The 7,748-nt window shown below is 37.6% G+C and overlaps 1 pseudogene; it reads right to left on the bottom strand.

Annotated features, from left to right (window-relative positions):
* Window positions 1-1,618: 1,618 nt before the first annotated feature.
* Window positions 1,619-2,798, bottom strand: LOC137211060 (polypeptide N-acetylgalactosaminyltransferase 11 pseudogene; annotated as a pseudogene).
* Between the last annotated feature and the right edge of the window lie 4,950 nt (window positions 2,799-7,748).

The raw sequence follows: 7,748 nt of genomic DNA, 5'->3' as shown, positions 1-7,748 counted from the left end.
CACAAACATGGAGAACAACTGTATGGATACCAAGAGGGAAAGGAGGTGTGGGAGGAATTCGGAGATTGGGATTGATGCATATACACTATTGATTCTATATATAAAATAGACAACTAATGAGAACGTACCATATAGCATAGGTAATTCTACTTAATGCACTCTGGTGACCTAAATGGGAAGGAAATCCAACAAAGAGGGTATATATGTATATGCATAGCTGATTCATTTTGCTGTACAGTAGAAACTAACACAACGTTGTAAAACAACTCCAATAAAAATTAATTTAAAAAAGAATAAAAAATGTTGATGTAGTGTATTACACTGATTGATTTGCAGATATTGAAAAATCCTTGCATCCATGGGATAAATCATACTTGATCATGGTGTATGATCCTTTTAATGTGTTGTTGGATTTGGTTTGCTAGTACTTGTTTAAGATTTTTGTGTCTATGTTCATCAGTGATATTGGCCTGTCGTTTTCTTTTTTGTGTGATATCTTTGTCTGTTTTTTGTATCAGGGTGATGGTGGTCTCATAGAATGATCTTGGGAGTGTTCCTTCCTCTGCAATTTTTTGGAAGAGTTTCAGAAGAATAGGGGTTAGCTCTTCTCTAAATGTTTGATATAATTCTCCTGTGAAGCCATCTGGTGCTGGACTTTTGTTTGTTGTGTTATATTTAATCACAGTTTCAATTTCAGTACTTGTGATTGGTCTGTTCAAATTTTCTATTTCTTCCTGGTTCAATCTTGAAGGTTGTATCTTTCTAAGAATTTGCTCATTTCTTCTAGGTTGTCCATTTTATTGGTATAGAGTTGCTTGTAGTAATCTCTTATGTTCCTTTGTATTTCTGTGGTGTCCATTCTAACTTCTCCATTTTCATTTCTAATTTTATTCATTTGGGTCCTCTCCTTTTTTTTTTTTTTTTTGATGAGTCTGGCTAAATGTTTATCAATTTTGTTTATCATATATCCAGAGAAAACCATAATTCGAAAAGATACATTCACCCCAGTATTCATTGCAGCACTTTTTACAATAGCCAGGACATGGAAGCAACCTAAATGTCCATCAACAGAGGAATAGATAAAGAAGATGCGGTACATATATACAATGTCATATTACTCAGCCATAAAAAAGAACAAAATAATGCCATTTGCAGCAATATGGATGGACCTAGAGATTGTCATACTGAGTGAAATAAGTCAGACAGAGAAAAACAAACATGATATCGCTTTATATGTGGAATCTAAAAAAAATGCGTACAAATGAACTTATCTATGAAACAGAAATAGAGGTATAGATGTAGAAAACAAACGTATGGTTACCTGGGGTAGGGGAAGGTAAAGGAGGGGAGGGATAAATTGGAAGATTGGGAATGACATTACATACTACTATATATAAAATATATAACTAATAAGGACCTACTGTATAGCATAGGGAACTCTACTCAGTACTCTGTAATGGGAAAATAATCTAAAAAAGAGTGGATAGATATATACATATGTATAACAGATTCACTTTGCTGTACACCTGAAATTAACATAACATTGTAAATTAACTATACCCCAATAAAAATTTTTAAAAAATTTCCAGCACATAGTGTGAGGTAACCAAATCCTGACTTACATCAGAGTCTCCTCAGGTCTCCTCTTGTTTCCTCTGATTCTTCTCTGGGCTAAGCAACAGTTTCTTAACTGCTTTTTCTCACACTTATTTTGTCCACTTTCAAATTGTCCTTGTGTTGATATCTGCATTTCTGGGTAAGTACGTTCCAGATATCATTTAAATAATTTACAACTCAATTTTTTTCTCAATTCAACACACTCATGGTTATTTGCATAGCTGTTGGTCCTCAGATCACATCTTAAGGAAATATAATACTTTTTATATTTATTCAACCAAACATGTGCCAACCTGAAGGAGTTATGTGTCATGGTGTCCTAGCCTTCAGGAGATCCATATGATTACCTTTTTCAGAAAATATCTCTTATTATAGAGCAAGGGACAATAAAGAGCTTACCTGCACACATTCAGATCCTAAATGATATTTCCACATTTTCTCCTTCCCGGAAATCCATGCCACTGTCACACTGTCCAATTCATTGCAATAGCATCTGTTCCTGGCAAACAATTCTCCAGCCCTTGTAGGTGACTTTATTGAGGCAGGAGCTCCTTCTGGTCTTCCTAGCTCAGAAATGGGAGCATGATCCCTCTTGAAGTGTGTCCCCCAGCTAAATCCTTCCTGTATCATAGAGGACAGTGAGCCATTGGTGAGTGCATCCACACTGATGATAACAATCACTGGGCAAGCCATGGTCTGCTGGTCCTCCTGGATAACAGCCAGCAAAGGCTGCAGCTGTATCACATTCACCTCACAGTTGCACTCCAGAAACACCAGAAGTTCTCTTAGACCATGGGTTGCTCCAATCATTCTTCCTCCAATCAATCCCTCACACTTATATTTCTTATTTTGGACATATTCATCTAGCTCTCCATTTAAATCACCAAAGTCACTATCATTATCCACAAAGGTGATTTCATGGAGATGATGTGCTGGTGTGCCATCTATGCCTCTGTGCAAGGCCAACAAAGCTTCATTATAGAAACAAATAACAACACTAGTGGCTTAGTGTCTCTTTGACTAGACAACCCAAACCAGTCAGACAAGACTTTTTTTACATGCTTCACTCCTCGTGTCTGACAAATCTCCATGACTGCCCAAGTAGTTACTAATAATCATATAAAGGCATGTTTCTGATAGCCTAAGTATCACAATTCCTGATCACTCTCATTAAAAATCATATCCAGTTCAGAAGAGAATTTCACATTGCCTTCTTCTGGATCTTCAATATGATTATCTATCATATCACAATTTTGTTTGCATTTAATTATGACTCTAATACCAGACTTGGAATGAAACAGGGATAGAATTTGGGGTGGGGGAGTGATACAAGGGGCCCAGACCCCTTGATGGACACATTCTTAAGCAGCTGAGTCACTTCACTGAAGATGAAACAAACAAAAAGAAAAACTGTACAGGACACAGACATAAAAAGGCACCCAACAGAAATATCAGACTGTGACACTTCCCACTATTGACCTAGCAGAGCTGAAAGGCCTTTTTCAATTTCCTGGAGCAGAATCTGTGAACCAAAACCTGGTGCTGGAGGCTGAGTGTAGAGTAGTGAGAGTGAAAAACTCCAGGGTGTAGCCTGAGGGGTGTGAGTGTAAAGCCCACAGAACTTCAGGGGGTGCATTCTGTAGGCTTTACTTCCAGGTTCTTCATCAGGGTGAAGATCCTGGAAAGGTACACTCATGACTCCCAAACTAGGGCTGTGGCATTCTCCTTCCTCTCTGTAGCAGCTGTCACAGCTGTTGTGGCCCCAGCCAGGCAGGACTGGGCTGCCTTGAAGCCCAGCATCACACAGGCAAGGACATGGTGGCAGCCACCAACCCACCCAGGCCCTGGGGCCTCACACCCCAACTCTCACCGTTTTTTTTTTTTTTTTTCCCCCCAAAGAGATTAGCAGTCAGGCTCTTAAAATTAAGCAGGAATTAAAAGCATGTCTTGGGGAATAGCAGGGAAGAAATTTGCACACTTCCACTCCTCTCTTGATCGCATTTTGAACTGAACCAGGGGTTATTTGAAATACAAAAGATAGAGCCAAGATCTACATGGAAGCTAGAAGAAGGAAAAGAAGAAGAATAAGGAAAAATGAAAACTAACAGTGTTTCATTGGTAACTGGATATTGGGTTGTTTTTTCTTTGTTTGTTTGTTTTTAAGAAGCTGAAAATCTCCCTTTTGAAAAATTTTGTACAGTTTAGTTTCTGTCTTCTAGCATGGAGACTGTTATTCTCCTTGGGGGCACACAGCTCCTTTGATGCCTATGACTGCATTAATATATCTTTCTTATGCAGAAGTAAGGCATTCTGTCTAAGCATGTGACACACTGACTAGAAGATAGAAGATGCTAAATAAACAATTTATTGAAGTAAATTGAATAGTAAGTTTTTGCTTTATTTTTAGACTCCTTTAACATTTTATTTGTATAGGCTATACAAAGTAGCAATTGAAAAATGTAAAAATATTATTATCTACCTCACAGAGTTGTTGGTAGGGTAAAGAAACTAATATTTAGAGTGACCTAGTTCATCCTTAGCATACAGTAAGATCTCAGTTAATGCTTGTATTGCTATTGTTGAACTGTTATCAGTAATGAACACAACTGGAACTTGTGTGTATATGTGTGCATTTAGGTTTCTATATGTGTACATTCATAAGTGTGTGTGTTTTTTATATACTATAATATCATGTTTTATGTGTATTACTAAATTCACTTAAAATGATTTCTTACTTTACTTTTGAAATCTAAATTCATATATATTTTTAAGACCATGTACATTATTACCACTTAATGTGCTTTTAGAGAATTTTCAAAGAGCTATTCTAATCTTTATAGCTTTCAATATTTTTAAACCTATTTTCAAAATGTGGAATTATCCCCTTGAGTGTATGAGGAAAAGCTCAGTTTCCAAAATTGAAAGAATGTGTGTCATTTCTTCCTAGAGCAGTGGCACAGGTGAATTTTACAGGAATGGGGAAGATTAACTAGGAACTCAGTACGATGTAAAGGCATCTGAGAAGCAGTAGGAGATAATACTTGACCTTCTGAGGCTTCTCAGGGGATTGAAGTTAAAGCAACTCCAGGTGGTCTTCAGAATCACTTGACATTTCCTGTAAGTGATGGGCCAAACAAGAAAAAGCCAGAGAAAGTCAGAGTTACAATAAAGTTCCATTTCACCAACTTATTGAGCATATTTATTTAAAGTATCTCTTTTGACTCTACAGTTAGTATATCTAAAATGCCTCTCTATACTCATCACAGCAACCAACATGGTTCTTGTAAGTATCAAAGTTCATCCTCAGGTCTTACCCTCCCCTCCAGGCTCTCAGTCAATACCAGAGTTTCAGCAATTCCATCTGTGTTGATTACCTAATACCATGTTGCCAACCCCAATATTTTTTCCTGAGATCAAGATTCATATGTTTAACACCTGCTTTATATCTGCATTTGAGTGCCTATCAGTATCCAAGACTCAGGTTTTCCATTTTTCAAGATGAATGAGCATCTATCTGATGTACTCTGTAGTCAACACCGTGGATACAAAGGGGAACACACAATGCAGCCTTTTCCTTGTGGAGCTTGTGGCCTAAACCACAGGTCAACAAACTTCTTCTTCTTTGTTTCCTTTTTTTTTTTCCGAAAAAGACCAAGTAAACCCAATTCACAGTAGGAGCTAGAAAGACTTTCCCAGTACACAATGGCAATAAACTGCTTCTCTCACCATGTGCCCATTTTGCACTTTACACATACCCCTATTTTACCACTTACCACATTGTATTACGCTTGTTTCTTTGCACCAGAGGTCAGCAAACTATAGACTGCAGGCCAAATCCAGCACCAGACTGGGTCTTGTAGGATAAGTACATTACAAATTGTTCAGAAACATCATTTTTATTTAGTTCTCCAAAAGCTCTTTTTCTAAATTTAAATTTACCATTTCTGATAAAAAATACCACCAGCCTCTGAGATTGTTGGATTAGAAAAGTTAGACTCTTACACTCCAGCCTACTTGAATAGGTTAGTTGTGGTGTTATGTACACAAGGACTAGTCTAGACTTTGTACTTTATATGATATGGGGGTTTTATTTAATAAAAGAATTCCAAATTATTAATATATAATTTGGTACAAGCCTTGGAGGAGGGTGCCCAAGTGAGGGTCTCAGACACATAAACTTTATAGTAAGTAGTGTGTCCACGTGCTCCCTTCTATTTCCACTTCCTTTCCCTCTAGTTCAGATCTTCATTATGCTTCCCCTGGATGTCTTTTTTCTGTTGGTCTTCTAGGGCTGCCATAACAAATGACCACAACTCAGGTGGCTTAAAACAAGGTTTATTCTCTCTTAGTTTAGGAGAACAGAGCTAGAGATCAAAATGTCAGCAGGGTTGGCTCCTTCCTGTAGCTCTGGGAGGGGGAAACCATCCGATGCCTCTCTCTTAGCTTCTGGTGATTGCAGGCAGTCCTTCACATACCTTGGTTTGCAAATACAGTACTCCAATCTGCCTCCATCTTCACATCACCTTCTTTTCTGTGTTTCTCTGTATCTTACTAAGGACACTTGCTGGTCATAGCATTTTGGGCCTATCCTAAATCCAAGACGATTATATTTTGAGATCCTTTATTAATAACATTTTCTACATAAAGTCACATTCTAAGGTTCTGGGTGGACATGATTTTTCATGAGACACTATTCAACCCTTTTACTTCTCCACTCATATTCCACTTTGGTATGCTATCATTTACTACTGTGCTGCCAAAATATCTTCATTAGTCATTGTTCTGGTCATGCTACTTCCTTGCTCAACAATATTTATAATTTATCAAAGCTCCTGAAATGGGGCATAAACATATTCTCTTGGTATTTAATAACACTCCCTCATTTCAAGATCCATGCTTTTCTCAGAGATGCTTTCTTCTATAATTCAAAACTCTAGCTAAACTGGCTTAGTTTGGCTCAAAACAAACCATTGCTTTCCTGCCACTATGTTTTTTGGTCATTCTTTCCTTTAAACTAGAATGTAATTCCCATCAAATAACTGCTAATGAAAAATATCTATTACTCTTTAAGATCCCAAACACATAAACAATTTAACTAGCTAACTAGTTAACCAACTATCCTCTACCAGGAAAATTAGTTGCTCCTCTCAAATACCTTTAAAATGTTATTTCTCCCTACTTTAAATAATAACAGAGAAACAACAATTTATTTGCTTTTGTATAGCTCTTTATTGTTTATAGAGCACACACAGATCTTAGTGATTATAAATACTGTTATAGTCATTTGTATACATGTTTGATTTTCCTTACTTCCAGAGTTAGGTGGGCACAATACTGGTGTCTTGGTCTTTTTATAATCCCTGCAGTAATTAGTGTAGGGTCTTAGGAGCAATGTAGCACCGCTGTACAGAAATTATTTTTCAACGAGGATCTGCTAAACTGGTAACATGGAGCTTTAGGATTATGGGCATAATTGTTAGTAGAGATCTACTTGCTTGAGGATACTGTCTTGAATGATACTCCAAGGTCATTTAAAAAATCTCAGGACGGGGCTTCCCTGGTGGCACAGTGGTTGAGAGTCCGCCTGCCGATGCAGAGGACACGGGTTCGTGCTCCGGTCCGGGAAGATCCCACATGCCGCGGAGCGGCTAGACCTCTAGGCCTGCGCGCCCGGAGCTTGTGTTCTGCAACGGGAGAGGCCACAACAGTGAGAGGCCCGCGTACCGCAAAAAAAAAAAAAAAAAAAAAAAAAAAATCTCAGGACGCAGTAAACACAATCAAATAATTAATTGGCAATAACAAAATTCACACTATATTGCTAAAACTAAATATAGTTTTTTAAATGGGATTATGGGTGATCCTCAGAGAATTTCTTCTGAGGCTTTATCTTTCCAGGATCCACCATGCAATGATGTGTCCTTTTTAAGGGAACAGAAATTACTGCTAAATTGTGGTCGTTGTTCCAATTAAAGTCATCACATCCTTCTTTATAGGATAAAGGCACCGAAGAAAAATAAATAATGTGTACAAATGTCCTGCTTGAATATTTATCTCTCTAATCTACTTAGGGAGACATGTCCCTTAGTAAGAAAAGGAATTTTGCCTGAGAGTGGTTAATTGAATCAGTCCAT

The sequence above is a fragment of the Pseudorca crassidens genome, chromosome 18 (assembly GCF_039906515.1).
Source record: "Pseudorca crassidens isolate mPseCra1 chromosome 18, mPseCra1.hap1, whole genome shotgun sequence".
NCBI lineage: Eukaryota > Metazoa > Chordata > Mammalia > Artiodactyla > Delphinidae > Pseudorca > Pseudorca crassidens.
The sequence above is the reverse complement of the archived record's forward strand: the minus strand, read 5'-3'. Positions and strand labels throughout refer to the sequence as shown.